The sequence below is a fragment of the Galleria mellonella genome, unplaced genomic scaffold (genome assembly GCF_026898425.1).
Source record: "Galleria mellonella isolate WM207_F2 unplaced genomic scaffold, CSIRO_AGI_GalMel_v1 utg352, whole genome shotgun sequence".
Classification (NCBI taxonomy): Eukaryota; Metazoa; Arthropoda; class Insecta; order Lepidoptera; family Pyralidae; genus Galleria; species Galleria mellonella.
Window position 1 is genome coordinate 3,500,906 of NW_026442084.1, and position 20,936 is coordinate 3,521,841.

Consider the following 20,936-nt stretch of genomic DNA (forward strand, 5'->3'; position numbering starts at 1 on the left):
CGGTTGTTATTAAATTGACAATGAACTGTATGTAATTATATTTTATCTACTACCAATGAGATTCCAATATAAATTTTAAATGAAATCAAACGAAAACTAAATGCCGCAAATAATATCTTTGACAGTTTTAAACTATGATATTATATATATACTAGATACGTTATATTATACATTACAATAGTTGCTGTGCGTCATGATACTTGGACCTATCAAGGCAGTGTAGGGCACTTATGGTCTTCTTATTGTAATGTAGTTACAACACCTACTTCCTTGTTTGTTGCTTAACTCAAGGTCTGTTTAGGTGTGATTTGAGCGATATTTGGCTGTCGGCCAGTGCATTGATACTAGCGATTATCTTCTGCATTTATGTTTTGCTAAAATGAAATAAAAATTTCATAGACTTTGTTACTTATATGACATTTATATCAGACATCTAATTTAATCCTTGAATTACAATCATCTGAGTCACTACCTCATGTATAGTAAACAATAGCTGGATGACTATGTCAGCTCCTTACCTTGATATAAAACTACAACATTTACTATTGTAATATAGGTAAATGAACTGTAAATATACCTATTTACAATGTATTGAGATCTTTCTATACATATTATTATTATTATTATTATTTTGATTTTTTTTTTACTCAACGTATAGTTGGCTTTATTGCTACGAGTACGGGCTGGCTGCCAAGTATCTCGTAGATTGTACAAATAATTAATTTTGATTAGATGTTAAAAATCGCCGAACAATGGAACAGGTGTTTAGTATTATAGACTTCTGCAATTCGATGTAAGTGTAGCACGGAAGGTCAAGTGTTCTAAGTGATAAGTGTAGCTGATTCGGGATTACTCCTGTAGTAGATAGGACTATTGGAACTATGGTTGCGGATTGTAAACGCCACATGCGGGTTATGTCCTTTAGATCTGTATATTTTGCCAGTTTCTCAGCTATAGTGTTCTGTACATTGTGTGTATTTGGGACTGCAATATCGATAATATATGCTTTGCGATTAATTTTATCTAGGAGGGTAATATCAGGTCTATTATAATGTGTAGTTTTATCTGTCAAGATAGCACGGTCATAGTATAATTTGTGTGTATTGTTTTCAACTATTACATCAGGGGTATATTTATAGTAGGGTGTGTATGTTTCTGGTATAAGTTTGTATTTCTGAGCTAATTTTTGGTGAATAATGTTGGCAACCTGGTCATGTCTATATTTGTAATCGGTCTGTACTATGGATTTACAAGCTCCTGTAATATGCTGTATGGTCTCCGAATTACTGTTACATCGTCTGCATAAATCTGTCACTAAATTTTGTTTTATAATGAATTTTTGGTAATTTCGAGTTTCGATCACTTGGTCTTGTATGGCAATCATAAATCCCTCCGTTTCCGGGAAAAGAACCCCACGATTTAGCCATTCATTCGACGCTACTTTATCGACGTTAGGTTGGCATAAATCGCTGTAATGTCTCCCATGGAGGGATTTATCACGCCACTCTTCTATTTTTGTTTGCATGTCTGTTTGCTTTTCATTATTTTGTGTTGTGTGATCTTGCAAATTTAACGGGGTTAGCTTACAGTCATTTTGTACTATAGCGTTGTGTAAATCAGATATAAGTTCTTTTTTATGAAAGTATTTTCTAAGTAGGGTAATTTGCTTGTTATGTAGGTTAATAATATCTAGTAATCCTCTGCCTCCATTTTTGCGGGGTAGTGTCAGTCTTTGAATACATGATCGCGGATGGTGTTTTCTATGTTTCGTCATTGTTGTACTAATGTTGCGTTGAAGAGATTTAAGATCTGTTTTTGTCCAATGTATAATACCAAATGAATATGTTAGGATAGGAATTGCATAGGAATTTATACCTTTTATTGTATTACGTGAATTTAATTGTGTTTTAAGTATAATGTTTAATCTATGTTTGAATTTAAGAGACAACGAATTCTTTATATTTTTTTGATGTATATGTTTAGATTGATTGTATCCTAGATATTTATAGGTTTCATTTTCGTCTAAAGGGTTAATTGTATCACCTGTCTCCGTTTGATAATAATGCTGATGATTTTGCCCTGCCTTGACAGAGTTAATTCTGCATTTATCAATACCAAATTCCATTTTAATGTCCTTTGAGAAATGTTCAGTTAAACTAGCCAAGTTTTTTAATTCATTTTCTGAACAACCATATAATTTAATGTCATCCATATACATAAGATGACTTAAAGCAACTTATTTTTCCTCACTCTGTCCATCTATATCTATATTATATTTCAATTTATAACCAGTATTAGATGAATTAAGGATATTAGATAAAGGGTTCAAGGCAAGGCAAAACCATAATGGGCTTAATGCATCACCTTGAAAAATGCCTCTTTCTATTTTAATCGAGTCTGTACGTGTTGTTAAATTTGAGGAATTTATGCTTAAGGTCGTTGTCCAATTTTGCATAATTGTTTGTAAGAATTTTGTGATAGTCGGGTGAACTTTATAAATATCTAGGATTTTAAGCAGCCACAGTATCATATGCTTTTTTATAATCTACATACATTGTAAAAAGAGCTGACTTATGAACTTGTTCAAGGATCACAGAATCAATTACTGTTCTTTACAACCCTGGCTTGCTTTTCTGCATCCTTTTTGTTGTTCAGCTAGTATGTCATTACTTTCTGTATAATTATAAATAATTCGGGTTATACACGATGTGATTATTTTGTAAATAGTCTGTAAGCAGGTAATAGGTCGATATTTTGCTGGGTTTGTGGTATCATTAAGATCTTTAGGTAATAAGTACGTACATCCTTCAGTAATAAATTTAGGAATAGTATCCGGATTTTGAATGAAATTATTGATGTGTTTGTGGAGAAGTATGTGAGTCACGGTTAATTTCTTGTACCAATAATTATGAATATGATCTGTGCCTGTTGCTTTCCAATTATGAAGTTTGTTGATTACCTCATGAAACAATTCAAATGAAATAGAGTCATACTCCATCGGTATTATATGTTCATATTTTAGTTGTTCAGTCTTTATCCATAGTGCTTCATTATTATGAGAGGTTGGGTTCGACCATATACCTGCCCAAAAGTTTTGCAATTCTTCCGGGGATGGTGTAGGAAATACTTCGGTTTGTATATTATTTTCATTGTTTGATATAGTTTTGTTGATTGTACGGTAAAATTGTTTCTCATTGTTAATAAATTGAATATTTTGTAATTTACGTTTTGTACAGTTTTTATATCTACGTAAACGGTTTGCTACTACCGTTAATTTTTGTTTAAGTGTGTCTAAAAAGTGCGTCAGTTGTGTGTTAGGTTCTTCATGAATAGAATGTATATGATATTGTACTAGAATCTTTTTTACATGTTTTGTAAGTTTTCTGTTTCTATTTCCATTTATGTATTGTGTCAATCTACTAATTTTTACCCTCAGATCTTCCATTTTATTTTCTAATCTTTTTTGCCATTGCGGTTTTGATGAATTTTGTCTTGTTCGTAATGTATCGATCGGTGGGATTCTTAATTTTGTACCATTTATTTTTGCCGCTGTCCATGCTGAACAGTAGATTATTCCGTGTAGTTTATCAAAATTAGTATCATTATTTATGTATTTTGGCAATAGTATATTGTTTATATAATTAATTGTAGTAGCTAGTTTTTTTGTTGCTCTTTGTTTAGGTATATAGGGTCTGTTAGTGGGATAAAGATTAGCAAAGTATTCTAGTGCCATTTGGAATGTATCATCTATTTCTGAGTTTGTTTGTACAGGATTAGATTGTGTATCAGGGTTTGATGGATTTTCTTGAAAATAATTCGAGGCTATTGTTTGTAAGAATTCATTTTCATTATCTTGTGTTTGTGTCTGTTGTATATTATTGTGGTTAATATTTTCTTCTATTGTCGGTGATAAATCTAGCTCTGTGGCCACTTCTTGTTTTATTAATAAAAGTCTATCCTCTGAAATTAACTTATTGTTAACAATAACACGTCTTTGGTCTGCTATTCTTTGCTCAGATATTTGTGTAAGGTGGGGGAATTGACTAATGAATTCTTTGTGTAGTAGTTTTCTATATCCTGTCTTGTTCGATTCTAATTTTGTTACGCGGAAATAAATCCGTATTATTGCCTCGTTATGATTATTACTCCATTTCATCCGAGTATTTTGTGTTGTAGTGATAGTGTGGCTGCTTGTTTGTGGATAGTTTATGTTTAAATTACGAAGTTCTTGTTCAGCATCATTATGTATTTGTTTAATTTTATTTTCAGGTAGCAGTTTATTCCGTATTATAGATCTTCTTTGATCACCTAGGCGTTGGCGAGTTACTTCTATTTCGGGGAACTTTTCCATGAATTTTGTGTGTAGGGGTGTGAGGTAGTCTTTTGTATCTGTATCTAGATTGGTGACAAGTAAATATGTACGTAGGATAAACTCATTCATTTCATCAGTCCATTTCCTACGTTTATAAGGCTTACTCGTGGTGGGCACAGTTTGAACAGCATTACTATTTGCCTCTTGTGCAACATCCACAGTAAAATCACTACCTACGCTTGATGTTGTGGATGACTGATTGACAGTAAGTGGTTGTTATGGATGGTAATAAAGATTCATCGTCGTCATTATCGGTACCAGTAGTTTCTTGATCGGCTGTAGTGTATTGTTTGACAGGGGCCCGCCTGTTCAACCCCTCGTCGCCGGTGGATCGCATACTGCTACACCCAGCATCGGCTCCAGGTGTGCCCCGGCGCCCCCCGGGCAGCGGCCGTAATCTATATTTATATGTAGACATCTCTCCATAAGAAAAAAGGGGGTTTTGGGATCGTTAGTTAGGGAGGTGAGCTCTAGGTGTTTTAAGCTTTTTACTTTGAAACATAGTATCTCCCATTTGGGGTGTATTGTCTAGGTGTTCTGACATAACTATTTAGTACCTTGTCCCTTTAAGCCCCCCCACCACGGCAAGGTGATCCCCTGGGGGGGTTATTATTATTATTATTATGTGCTTGATTTCTTCAAGTTCACATGTATAAATATTAAATAAATGTTTTACTATTTAAATAGTAGAACTATGTACATATATTTTAAATAACATTATATTGTAATGGATGTAGTGATATTCAGTCAAGAAGTTGCAATAAAAACACAATAAAGTTATATAGAAATGTTAATCATTTTAACAAAACTATTATTATAGCAGTATCTGATAAAGAGAAAAAAGAATGAATTTTTCATTAAAATCTTACCTACAATTTTTAGGACACTTTCCTATAGGTATTCAAATTGTTTGTAATATTATTTATGCTATTTTACAGTTTTTCTACTTGTGATAGATATTTAATATCACAAATCTGAAATAATTATGCACACACAGTGACTATTTATAAGTTCAATAAAATTTGCATGGAACTATGCTGAGTATATTTTTTCAATTAAAACAGAACTATATATCTGTCTATAAATGTTGTACAAATTAAAACATGCATTTAATATATTCTTTATTGAAGTCAGATACTTCAATAAAGGATATATTCAATGAAAATGTATTTCACATCTAATAAACAATCACTATGTGTGCATGTTGTTATTATCTCGAAATTAACATGTCAGTCATGTATCAATTGCATTATTCATCTGTGTGTAGTTCAAGTGCATGTGAGCTATATACTGTATGTGATACACACACACACACACACACACACACACACACAGTAAACTCAAACTACAAAACGTGAGGGCTTCACTTATTGTTTTTTAAAAAATTTAAAAATGGAATGATATGCCTGTTTGCACTAAGTATTGATTTACACTGATGGAGTAAAGTGATAGAAAATGAAATCAGGTCATATGATTTCTCATAATTAATGCACAACAAATTATTCAATTAGGTATATAATTTTGTGCTATGTTTTTCTGGCCGGACTTTTGTGTTATGAATAATCACACAATGTTTCTGGGAACAAAACTCATGGTAATAAGTCGTGTTTTATTTACCAATCTATAATTGATTGTAAATACATGATTGTATATAGGACAAAAATGAGTACCTTTTACCTACTGATAAAGATAATACTCATGTCAATAAATAACTATTTTATTGATAATGAGCTATTCCAAATAATGTTAAAAATATGATAAGGAGTTAATGTTATCTGATTAAATTTATGCATTTATTCTTCAAGTATTAGATTTTGTGTATTGCTTAGAATTGAATATTTTATCTTCACAAACTTTATATTTATAATCATCATAATTTTTATCCCAATTATATAAATTATAGAGGTAGCATCATCCTTTATCAGTCAGTTATCAGCCTTTAACTGTCCACTGCTGAACATAGGCCTCCCCTTGGGGGGGTTTAGCCAGTAGTTGCCATGCTTGGCAGGCGGACAAGCAACCACAGTCAGGCTTTAGAGATGTTTTAAGAGGGATGCCGCTGCCTATTGCCTCACCCTCCTTATATATATATATATATATATATATATATATATATACATATACATACATATATATACACATATACACACATATATACATATATATATATATATATATATATATATACACATATACATATATATATATATATATATATACATATATATATATTCAATACCAAATAGTATGTGTATAGGAAATGTGAGATATTAAAGCTACTAGAGAAAATAAACTCGATTTCACATTTATAATGGCAGTAAAAATGAAATAAAGAAAACAATTATGTCATTGGCTGAGATATTCATTGATTTATTTATACTATACCAGAAGCATTGTACAAGAACATAATTACTACCTTACATAGTTTTATACACTTGTTAACTTGTTTATTGATGTTTACATCTGTATTAATAATATTTCACTTTAGTAATCTGCTGTATACACACTACACATGTTTCTAATTTATCACTACATTTATTTTAATGATTTAAATTTCAAACTTCTCTTGTAAAATTATTTTCAAATAATAAATATTTTTTTATATAAATAGTCAGTCTTCCAGTCAAACCTCGTGAACTTGAAAGGAAAAAGTACCAATAGGGTTTATATATAAAATATAATATATAAAATACAAAAATAATATAATAAATTATATTACTACCATGTCAGCTATAAACTGTCTACTGCTGAAACAGCTGAACTGTCAGCCATGTGGTCTTGGCATAGAATGGGCCACCCCTTCCTTTTCCATGGATGTTACGAGGAACTAAATAGTCATCTGATGGGCAGCCTAACTAAACGTAACCAAAGTCTAACTACAGTTGCCAAATGTAGCAACTACTGGTAAATTCATCCCTATGCCTATGTTCAGCACTGGACAGTTAATGGCTGTATGATGATGTTTTAAGAGAAATACTGCTGCCCATCCCTCGACTATTAAATTATATGTAGCTATATATTATATAAATATATTTATAATATTAGATATTACTTTACATTTCCTCAATTCAATAATACACCATATACTTATTTCTCTGTTTTCCCGACTGGTAGAGATACACCTGGTGTTAAGTCCACCAGATGTATATACAATTTTACTGTGCATTAAAGTTTAAATAAATAAATAGTATATATTATAAATAAAATTTATTTGGTAAGTCATTGACAATTTAAAAATTATTTTTTAAAAATTTTTATGTGTATATTTTTTCAATACTGCAAAGGTAAATTAAGTTGTTAATTTACTGGCAACATTAGAAGTGACAAACATGAAACCGCTCCAGACAAAAGTGAATTTGTATAAAAAACCTATTAACTAATTTATTAAATTTTTATTCTTAATTTATTTATTTCATGTTCTTCACTAAATAAATAAGCAGATTTTTAAATTTAAAGACAAGAGTATACTAGAATATCCAGACCTTAGCCAATTTAGTAAACTTTCCTCCCAAGTTTCCCTAACCAAATATCAAAACTGAGCCCTAATTATTGCGCAAAACAGCAGGCCAGTCTAGGCCGGGGTAGTCAAAATTATATAATTAATTATATTAGTCATATATTTTTTTGTGACCGTCCATAATTTTACTGCTAACGAGATGCTATAATTTAATTTTTTGTATATCTCTAATAATTTTTTTTTTGTGTAATTTAATGACTTAAAATATAAAAAAAATATATACATATTACCAATTTATAATAAATAACTAGGGTTACAAAGATCACTGTAATTTATTTATGTGTTGGGTTTTCTTTTTAACTAACTTTATAAATGGGAAAGGTTTCAATTTTATTGTATTTGAATGTATTATTCTTAATAATCGATAACCAATTTAAATTACCTTAATTCAAACAGTTTGTTACCTGTCAATCCTATACCATTTTTTTTATTACACTCGCTGTTAATTATCCACTACTGAATATAGACTCCATAAATTGTCATAGGGAACAGTGTCTATCGCTTTTTCTCTAGTTTGCTGGATTTACTAAGTATATAGGTATATCGCCATCCAATCTTAACCGTTAGATATATTTTTTAGTAAAATAATGAAATATTTACTAATATTATAAATGTGAAGGTGAGTTTATTTCCTTTCGTCGCTTCAACGGCTTAATCAATCGTCATGAAATTTGACATACACGTATTATTTGGGATGGGGAAAGACACGTAATACTATTTATCTCGGTCACGCGGACGAAGACGCAGGTAAAAGCTAGTTATAAATAATTACCGCGCTGCCTCTGTCTCGCTTCCACGCAAAATAAATATAACTCCCAAAAGTAAAACGTATATATACATATTTAATATAATTAAAGAAGAACTTGCGCCAAGTTTTTTAATCAAGTTTGAAAGAAATACAATTTTGTGATTTCATTAGGAAAGTTGATTTTCTATTATTTCAATTAATTTAAAAACCTGTATCTTTAAAAAAAAACACACACACATATAAACACATCCACACACCCGCGCAGACGTACATCCACACACCCGCGCAGACGCACATCCACACACCCGCGCAGACGCACATCCACACACCCGCGGAGACGCACATCCACACACAAACAGATACGCAGACGCTCATCCACACACACGCACGCACACACACACACGCACGCACGCACGCACGCACGCACGCACGCACTTGCATCCTTTTGAATAAGGAAATCGATTTTGGAAATCTCCACTTGGACTTCCTCTATTTTAGTATTTCACCTTTCGTTTCCATAAGATTAATCGTGCATACCAGTTTTGTATATCTTTACTTATTTATTTTACGGAAAATGTACCATATTACTATAATATTTATAAGTGAGTTCTAAAACTTATCGTAATAATATATAAGTACTTGTATTTTTTATTTGTAGATAAGATAGTAAACAATATACATAATATAGTCTTTAAACATAATATGCAAACAAATTACTTTAGGACACATTTTTATACAAGAGTTTGTAATAAAACATGATACATATATAGAGGGAGATTTTGTACAAAAATCGTTTGCTTGGGTACCTCTGTCCCATTCGTGTTTCAACCGTAAAGCAGTTGTGTTTGCATGGCTGTTTCGGTTTGAAGGGTGGAATATGGCGTGAATTTACAGGGCACAGAGGAATAACACCTGAGTCCTCAGGAATGGCAACGCATGGTAGGTATCATGGGCGTAACAGTATACTCTGTTATGTCCATGGTACTGTTAATGTCTATAGGCGACGGTTACCACTTTTCATCAGGTGGGCCGTCAGCTTGTTTGCCATTCTAAATTGTAAAAAAAAAAGACAATATATATTATTATAATTTTAAGTCAATTGTTACGAAAAAACGGTTTGTAATGTATCAATAAGAAAATATTTATTTAAATTATTATAATTAAATAATTATAATTATATATTATAATTTCAACAACTAATCTTATCAAATTAAAATTTTTGGAATTTGAAATAAGTTCAAACATTTTTGGCTCACACTTATTACAAATGTAATATTAAAAAAAAAATATTTTAAGTTTTTTTGCTAATAGGTCCAAGAGATTATGAAAAGGTTTCATTTATGCATTTTAAAATCGGGATTTTTTTTTCTATTTAGCACATTTAGTAAACAATATAGGCATGTCTTTTAATATGTAATATTTGGCATGGAAAAGGACATGAGCTACATTTTATTCCGGTCAATCAATATGTCTCGTTTATGCGAACGAAGTCGTTGGCACAACTAGTATGTAATTTTTTGGCTAAGTTCAAGGGACAGTCGTTAAGACATATCATGTGGGATAATTTGAGAAACGCAAAATACGGAACAACAATAGAATTAATTATTATATTGTGTGTCGAGATTTACAGACAACCGTACCAAACTCGTTTATAATAATATCAATATAGACTAAATGGCGCCCGTATCTTCGCTCATGCGAGTCGAATTAATACGTTTTCAGGGGTAATTTTATATTATCCCGTGGGAATAATTGATTTCCAGGGAAAATCTATTTTTTTTTTAATGTTATTTACAAGTAATTCTTCAATATTCGTCTTTTATTTGTCTAACTTTGGATGATCGTCGTAAAACAATTAAATATTTTGATACTTGAACAATAAATAGACAAATACTCTTCATTGTTTCCTTCATAAGATTATTATAAATACAAACACACGTTCTACCTACAGAAGGACTGTTTTTTATGGCAGACTATGGGGGAGGCCTATGTTCAGCAGTGGACAGTTAATGGCTGAGATGATGAAATACAAAACAGTTACAAAAAAATATTAGTTAATATGATGATCGCGACTATCTTAAGTTACATATCCAGAGGGAGACTTTGTACAAAAGTCAATTGCTTGGGTACCTCTGTCCCATTCGTGTTTCAACCGTGAAGCAGTTGTATTTGCATGGCTGTGTTTCGGTTTGAAGGGTGGGATATAGCGTGAATTTACTGACTACAGAGGAATAACACCTGAGTCCTCAGTAATGGCAACGCATAGGGTATAACATGGGCGAAACGGTATACTCTGTTATGTCCATGGTACTGCTCATGTCTATAGGCGACGGTTACCACTTTCCATCAGGTGGGCCGTCAGCTTGTTTGCCATTCTAAGTTGTATAAAAAATATCTAAGTAAATAAAAAAAATTAAAGTACCTTTACCACCTTATGTTAAACAATAGCCAGAAGTATTTCGTTTGAAGGTAACTAACACTCGTTTCGCACATATTTCGCCTGCCTGTTAGTTTTGAATTTAGAACACTAGATTAAAAATGTCAGGAAACACTACAACGGTTTGTTAGAGTAATTGGTAATCAAAAAAATCTGAGTGGTATTCTAACAGTAAAAATTGTGTCTTTTTATCAAACAATAAACGTTTTAATTTGTATCAACATGGATCGAACTTAGTTTTATAGACTTGTGTGTTAAAGTAGTGAATCAAACGGGCGATATCCTCTATAATCAAAATCTTTTCACAATGTATTCCCAAAGTGAATTATTTATTACTCTGAAACTCTCAAATTATTCATTAGTTTTTTATTCATTAGAACATATATTTGTACATGGCGGATTTAATGCTAAAAGCATTCTCTCCCAGTCAACTATAGGGAAGTGTCAGAATACTCGAATGCGGTACTAGTAAGAAGTAGTAGTCTATATTATACACAAAAATGAGAATAATATATAAAGTACTTACTGCTCGGATAAAGTAAAAAAGTGAGCATGAACCTTTTCTTTTGAAAGACGATTTAGTCGGTAGTTTCTTAATGGTATCAGGAAGCGCGTAGGAGAAAAGAATTTGAAGCGAAACTAGTACGGTGAGAAGAGGTAGATAGTTGGAGAGTATCACTGGAACGAAGGTTACGATCGTGAGTTTTAAAAAGGTACTGGAATTTGCTGTTTATGTTATTAGGAGACTGGGTGTTTCGAAGAAGACTAAAGAGGGTACAAACAGTCCTTTTTTATGATAATAATTAATTTTTTATAAGCGTTAAATTAAATAGTTATAATTTTAGATTTTCTTTATTCAAAAATTAAATTACTGACCCTGAAAGTCTATCCTTCCAGATAGAAAAAAAAATTAAATCGGTTTATAAATGACTGAATACTGACTGATAACAAATATAAAAAATGCAACCCTGCTGACAGCCTCCTTTTTGATGTCGGTCAAAAATTAAAGAATGACAATATAATAAATTGAGCGAATATTGTTATTCAGTTTTTGTTTATGATACCTCCTACTCTTTGATTGTAATTGACGACTATTGCGTCTGCCATTTGGCAGTTGCCGTGGCTCGATAACGCTCACTTTGGCAACATTCGCTTAAAAACATATAATAGGCTCCAAATTGGTTGACATCAGTAAAATTCATTCAAAACAAACGTAATGTATTTGTTGCAACCTACTTGTATAGATACTGTGTTGTAATCAATAGAAAAAAATCAAACCCGTCTTTTTTTGTGCAACTTAGAATGGCAAACAAGCTGATGGCCCACCTGATGGAAAGTTGTAACCGTCGCCTATAGACATGAGCAGTATCATGGACATAACAGAGTATACTTTTTCGACCATGATACCGTTCATGCTTTACCTTTCCTGAGGACTAAGGTGTCATGCCTCTGTACCCTGTAAATTCACTGCCATATCCCTTCAAACCGAAACACAGCCGTGCAAACACAACTGCTTTTTGTACAAAGTCTCCCTCTGATCTAATTTTGTTATATACTCTTGTACGCTACATAGGATCACATTGGTAACTCGTAACTCTGCATCGGTAGGGCCGGCCCCCTGATTACGTATCTCGCAAACAGTTTGCAATAGCCGAAAATTGCTCAATATTTCCTGTCAATCTTCATTTTCAACCGACTTCAAAACGAAGCAGGTTCTCAATTTGGATATTTTTTTTATTTTTTTTTTGTACCGCATAACTCCGTCATTTGTAAACCGCTTTGGTAAATTCTTCTATATCTTAAAGGACTTACAGATTGGTCCCATAGAAATTTAATAAAAATCGGTTTAGTAGTTCAGTTTTTAAATCAAAATAGTTTAGGTTTGTCACAATTTAAGTAGATGTTTTTTTGTGCAGTTTTAATTTTTATTGACATTTATCATCTAGCGAGCGAGCGTTTCGGTGCTACCTCTGCGGAACGGTTGGGGAACTAAAATTAATATGAATTAAGTTGTTCTTTGTAAATAGGACTAATGTCACTGTTAGGAGAAAATGCATTTAACTCTTCTAGTAATTAGGAACAATTGTGTTATGTAATGATTATAATATTATTTTCGACAATTAGTAAACGATTACGAAGTGATCACTTAGTGTTTATTAGTTAAGTGATCGCTCAAATAGTAATTACTCCACTCCCGACCAACAGGGGGTAGTTGCCCAAAGCGGCAAAATTAAGATCGAGGACGACTGACGACTGAAAAAAAGTGTGATCACTCCACCATTACCACGCGCACTCGCTTTATACGACACTTGTAAGATTTTTTTCTTGTCAATGTAGTATATAATACTTATAAGGTGTCATTGTCAAGGGCAGCAAATATTATGGTTTATGAGAGACGGGAATTAATAAATAAGAAAATAATACCAGCTAATGCTAAGAAATAAAACTACATTAATAATAACTAGATAAATTATTATAACATTTATTGCAATATTAATTTTTAGACCGTCTCATTACATGGTTTATAAGAGTCAAAAATCTTGAAAGTTACGAGTATTACGGCAAATATTATGCTTGCCCGGAACGGAAAAATACTTAAATCAGACCCTGGTATGTTTTGTGTTAATATTGTGCAATGAAAGTGTAAAAATAAATATTTTAAAGGACGTTTTTAACATCATTCTTGGGTTATTTTCGTTGTAAATGTATGTTTAACACATTGAATGTGGGATATAAATTGCGAATTACGTACGCGACCAACTGAAACCAGGTACATCGGTTTTCTTATTTAGTGAAGTAAAATTTTCAGTCAATGTTTATTGGTAGTAGAATTTGTGTTACATATGCAGCTACATATATCACAATTCTACTTAATTCTGTATCTTCTATCTTAAGCTTGTGTTTAAAAAAATATATATATATAAGTAAAATTTTGTTAACCTTACGTAAACGTACCCATGATGTTTTTGTATTTAATATATTCATATTAGGACATAAATTGACCACTAAACAAAAAATGTTTGATACGAAAGGTGGATTTCATGATAAGCAGTCTTTCCCAGTCAATCTTTGGGAAAACGAATGTAATTATACGGAGAAAAACATTGTTGTAAATAGTATATATCTACTACACATATATGTAGTATACCGTCAGGGGTGTCCTCTAGAAATCTGTCCGATTTACCAATTTTTTTACGGATTTCCAACGTTTCCTTTCTTTTTTCCTCAATCCTTTCCTCCATATCGTAGGTGGCAGACACCACCAACAAATGCATTCCCAAAGAGGGTTGATGTCAGGCAGGCGCCCGGTCGTAAAACTATGAGCCAATACTTTTTGTAATATAAAAAAAAACAACGCCGACCCCAAATAAATTGGGATAAAGGTAGGAAGATGATAATGATGATATTCATATTAAGACAGAGGTTTCGTTAATTAATAATTAAAAATTGTGTTACAAAAGAAAACCGACTTTAATTGTGACAAAACCACTTATTTTGGTCTAAAAATTGAACTCCTGAACCGATTTTCATAAAATTTCTAACACGGCTGTTAGTAGGTACGGAAGTCTCAAAAATTTTAACGTTTTTTATGTTCCTTTAAGAAAATCATTCAGTTACGCCTCGTATATTTGAGTATTTATCTCCTGAAGTATAAATGTATCCAGATTATTACCAGATATTGTTTACGGCACGACACAATGCATTTACTCCATGATTTTCTATCTTAATAACGTTTCTCAGATTCAATAGTATAAAAATACTCAATGGTATAAAGAAACATAATTTGCAAAGGACGAGAAAGGCGAAAGAAAAGATCATGTGAAAGATAAAATGGACTTTAGGTGCATCGAACAAAGTTTGTCGCTTTTCGGGCGAGCTTGTCGTTTTCATTTCTTTTTTTTTAAGAACAATGAATATTCTTAGAGATAATATACTGCGTTGACCTCAAATTAAGGAATATACTGTTGCTCTTAATGTTAATCAATGTGCATGATAATATTCACACTAGAACAATAGGTATATGACTGAAACAAAAATAAATTCTAAATTAGATAAAATTAATTAAAACGTAACAGGCTTGCAACTACTAATACTGTTCTGTCTGCATAATAATCCAGGAACTTCATAACATTAACAGGAAAAGTGCAATTAACACAAGTTTTGAACTAATGCTCTCAAATTAATAATATGTTATATAAAGTTGTTAATTGTCAGGGTTGTCAATAGCTAGTTTCACAGGAAATTAGAAATATTTTGAAAACTTATTAAATATAATAAATTATATGAATAATTTGTAATCAAAAGCCTGGTTAAGTTGAAAAAAGTTTATTATTGTTTCACCGAAAAGAAAACCTAAATATGCCCGGTTATTTAGTCTACATAGCATGGGTTTTGTTTGGTTGGTTTTGGTATAGGTTTTATCGAGATAGTAATCTTTTAGATTGCTACCTTTATCTTGGATATATTCGATAAAGTTTAAATAAGAGGTTTTTATAATTCTGGGAATTTTTGTCAACAACACCACTTATTTAAATTTGAGTATACTAATATTTGAATATACCTAGTTAAACATCTATTAGTTGTTCCTATTACACATTAATTAAAATAATAGTTAACTGACAGAAACGGCATTACATACGAAATTTTGTAAAGAATTTAATGCAATTTTAGTAGTATATAGATAAATATTTTAGGACCATCAGACATAAACAATATCACAGTCATAAGATAGGTAATTATTCCCATTGTTTTATTATTTACTATCATATATTTAAAAAAAGTCTTAACTTTCATAAAATAACAAATGTGACAGCCCTAGGATCTTGTCTTCTAGTTTTCATATAAATGAATATGCTTGCACGGTCTATCTGGACTTATGTCTACGTCGTATAGGTAACCCTATGTTATTTTTATAGTTTATATTAGTATGAAAAAGCTGTGCCCCGCGGCTTTGTCTGCGTTTGTTATTAAATACATAAAGTATTCTATGTGCTGAGCTAGGATTATCATTTATTAAATTTTATTCTACTCCGTTTAGTAGTTTTTGCGTGAAAAAGTAACTAATACCTCTCCATTCATTTATCCTTACAAACTTACGCATTTATAATATTAATAGGACTAGGTTCAATAGCGGTCACGTGAAAGCCCAGGTGTTCGTTTAAGCAATACTCCTATACTGATACCACAGAATACCTAATAGTCTGATACGATTAAATTGTGCCACCGCAAGTATTTAATTACGTTAAGGGATTTGTGTTTTGTATGGCGCGACGTTCTATTGTTCAACATTTAATTATATTTAGATATATTTAGATTCACAGACGTAAAATCTCACTTGCCAACAGCTGAAAGATGCGGGATTCGAACCTGTACTTCTCAACTATCCCAATTGTTTGTGTTCTCAATTGCATTATGAAATAATCTATTATCAGTATGCATTTTTTTTTCAAAAATTAAATCTATTAATTTCCTGCGCCCCTTAGATGGTACAGAGGGCGTCCACAGTAATCCTCCTTCGCGAATGGTAATATACTTACAATATATGTATACTTACCTAAAAATTAAAAAAAAGTTCTTTTTCATGGATATTCCATAAAATCCATATATTAGAGTAAATGTTATAAAACTTGTAATTGTTGACATGTAAACAACGTACTCTATAAATAATCTATTTATATCTATATTATGGATAGATAAATATCTAAAAACTAACCTCACGGCGATAATGATAATCTAGAGTAGTCTAGACTCTTGAACCCAATTGATCTAATCTTATAAAATATATATTACATTAAATATACTATCTTTTAATCGTATCTTCGTCCGCGTGACCGGGATTTGTTGATTGACCGGGCTAGCTTACCAGAGGGAGACTTTGTACAAAAGTCGATTGTTTGGACACCTCTGTCCCATTCGTGTTTCAACCGTGAAGCAGTTGTGTTTGCATAGCTATGTTTCGGTTTGAAGGGTGGGATATGGCGTGAATTTATTGCGTACAGAGGAATATCACCTGAGTTCTCAGGAATGGCCCATGCGTTGCCATTCCTGAGAATTCAGGTGTCAGAAGGGTAGGATATGGCGTGAATTTACAGGATACAGAGGAATAACACCTGAGTCCTCAGGAATGGCAACGCATGGGGGGTATCATGGGCGAAACAGTATACTCTGTTATGTCCATGGTACTGCTCATGTGCCTATAGAGGCGACGGTTACCACTTTCCATCAGGTGGGCCGTCAGCTTGTTTGCCATTCTAAGTTGTATAAAAAAAAAATAATAGTAGCCTATGTTACATTGGTCACTGTTGTAGATTCTTAAATGAGTTACCAAATTTGTCAAATTGTCTTTTTTTCCTATTGTAATGTGTGCTAATATTATGCTAAGATTATGTCGCTAATAAATGAAGCCAATGTTACATGCTACAATAAAGTAAGGATATTATTATTATGTACTTTTTTATAATATATAGTACATGTATATCGAATTCATATATTCTTTATTGCACTTGTAGATTATATAGATAAAACATAAATATTGTGAACATGTGGATACTTATCTCTAAAAGAGATATCTTCCAGCCAATTTTCATAATTGATTAAGGCGCTACGAGGTTACAAATAAAAAAAAATCACTTTAACACTTTGCATTGATGGTAGAGTTTTGTATCACTATATTATATGAGTATATTCTGTAAACGACTGCCACTTTCCGTTCGAGCACCATCCGGTTGCTCGTCCGCCCATTTACAGTAATATAAAAAAGTATTTTTTTATCTGTTGGCCCGTCATTAAATGTTTTAACCACTGTTTTTTTAAACATAGAGTTTTTACAAATTTATATAGACAGGTTAATGTTCAGTAACCTCGGCTGTTATAGAATATAGATTAATGTATCTCGAGAGGTGAATACTTGCCTGTCATGTATGTGATAAAACTTTTTTTATTTTTATTTTAAAGGCATTTACCTTCTTCAGGTATATCAGAACTCATATATAGAATATAGAATTGAAATAACTTAAAGAAATACAACTTTCTATATTTTATGAATATCGCTAACATTCAATAAGGAAATATTTACAAGTGAACGTTTTTATGATTATTTCGAGTTCACACGGAATAGTGTGTATATATATATATATATATATATATATATATATATATATATATATATATATATATATATATATATATATATATATATATATATATATATATATATATATATATATATATATATATATATATATATATATCATATTGAATATATATAAACGTTTTCAATATCTTAAAATCGTAAAATACAACGTAAAATTTAATTGTCTGCATTATTTTAAGAGGGTGTATTTTCCCAGTGAAAATGAACATTTTTAATGTGGTCCGTCCTGTGGTGAAATTAGCAAAGAAGACTCGAAATGTTTTAAAAATATAATTTTTCAATACTTGTCTCAAATTCCATCAATACAGCTGAATAATTACACCAAATAAACATTGGTCAAAAATGATAAAAAAAAATTATGTCTCCTCTACTACCTTAAAAAGTAGCCGTGTCGTGTTAGTATGGGAGACTCAAGAATTTCTGACGTTTTTTAACCAAGCATTGTCTTGCAAAGAATAATTCAGTTTTACTCTCTTAATTAACGCAGTATTCATCACGATGATTACTTTTTCATTCATTACCATCCATTAAAAAATCCCTTGCTGTAAAATATACTAGAATAGAAAATTCGTTACATAAAAATTCAAAAATGGCAAAAAATGTTAAGTCTACCATAATGTACATATATACATACTTAGTTGGACTCGTCGTATTGTATTGTGCAATCTTTATTGTACGTACTTTACATTGGACACATTAAAAAGATTTAATATACAATGGCGGACTTATCCCATAGAGGGATATCTTATAGTCAATCTTTGAGAAGCTGATATATATTTATTAGTATAGAATTTATATTATAGATATTTGATGTTTTTCAGCCAAATGTTTTCCTGATTTTTGTTTTACAATAGGGGGCAAACGATCAGTTCACCTGATGGTAAGTGATTACCGCCGCCCATGATCACCCACAACACCAAAGGCATTGGTGAAATTGTTAAGTTTTATTGATGGAACACTTTTAAAAGGCTATCAATGATTTCGATTGCACCCTATACATACGTATACTGTGACACCTTACACAGAAGTGGGGAAATCAAAGACATCCTTTGTCTTATATTAGAATGTTACTTATATATCCTTCAGTCATTCGCCCCCTTGTACTTCGACTACAAAGCCTCAAATTCGCGGCGCACACCGCTTTGTTTCATTGTCCTACTTCACGATTCTTCCTATTTTTGGTTCCCTGTCAGACATCGACTCACGTTGTCTGTATATGTATTTGACTATATATGTACATAATAATTATATACACGTATCGCAGAATGTGCTGGGATGGAAAGACAGTTGAAGATTGATAGCTAATTTGAAAGGTTATGGAACTTCTGATAGTAATAGTGATGGTCAATCATCCAGTATTAGCAGTCACATACTAATGCCTCCTAATGACGCCTCTGCCTTGAGGAAGTGGGCGTTGACAGCCACGACACAGTTATTTTTAACTAATGTGGCTGTTATCGTACACTACCCTACAATTGTATTTTTTTTTTTATGGTTCCAATAAATACATTTTGATTTTAAATTAATGGTAGCTAAATTGAACAAAATAATTCTAAACAAATAACTAGTAATAGATATGGTTTCTATCTATAATAGATTTTTATATTTATAATTATTTATATCGGCTTTACTCACGTTTCAAAATAATAGTAAGTGTTTTATAAAACATAAACCAAAAAACAAGCTGACTGCCTACTGGATGATAATGGCCGCCTATAGACATGAATAGTAAGTACCATGGATATCATAAAGTATACTGTGTGACGTCACACGACGACGATGGCACCCCTGATGTGTTGTCATTCCTGCTTTTATGTATACTTACGTTATTGTCTGTATATACGATACTGTTACATTAAATGTACAAAATGTGGTGAAATAAAACATATTCTCTCTCTCTCTCTCTCTCTCTCTCTTATTATCTTAGCGGTGACTCAGACTATGAAATGAACTTCTGAACTGACCACGAAACACTATTCACATATGACCAACACACCCTTGACCGATTCTTTTATACCTACAACTGAAAATTAAAATAAAATAATTTATTTATTACATTTATGCGCCGTGTGTGCCCCGGCATATAGAATAGAATGGGCCACCCCGTGGTTCTCGTTGGTGTCGTAAGAGGCGACTAAGGGAGGGCTAGGGATGGGCAGCAGCGTCCCTCTCAAAACATCTCTAAAAGCCTAACTGCGGTTGCCAACCCGTCTGCCAAGCGTGGCAATTACTGGCAAAACTCTTCTTATAGGGAAAGCTTATGTCCAACAGTTAACGGCTGTAATAATAAAATTTATTTATACTTATTTTTTATTTTTTCTAAATGATGTTTTATGATAAAAAGTTTGAAATTATATTTAGTTTATAACTTATCAAGATTGCTGTTTTTAAGTGATTTGAGATATAATAAACTAACATATACGAGTAATATTTTCTTCTTAATGAAAAAAGTTTACTTATAGAATGGTCGTCTCTGAATTTATGAAAATAATTATCACGTAAAGCGATAAAAAATTCCTAAACTTAAAAACCTAATAAGAAAAACTAGCCGACTGATAGTCGCATTTATGAATATTACCTATCTACGACAAATTGGGTTATCAATGTTCTATAAAAATAAATACCATAAAGATAACTATACTATCAATATGAATTGTTTAGGTAAGTTCTGTGGGCTTCAAATAACAATTAAATTTTGCTTTTAAAAAA

At 31.7% G+C, this 20,936-nt stretch overlaps 1 protein-coding gene across 5 annotated transcripts in view; it reads left to right on the plus strand.

Annotated features, from left to right (window-relative positions):
• The window catches only part of LOC113519426 (transmembrane and coiled-coil domains protein 2), a 70,727-nt gene that overhangs the window by 302 nt on the left and 49,489 nt on the right, over nt 1-20,936 (plus strand). The window lies entirely within an intron of this gene.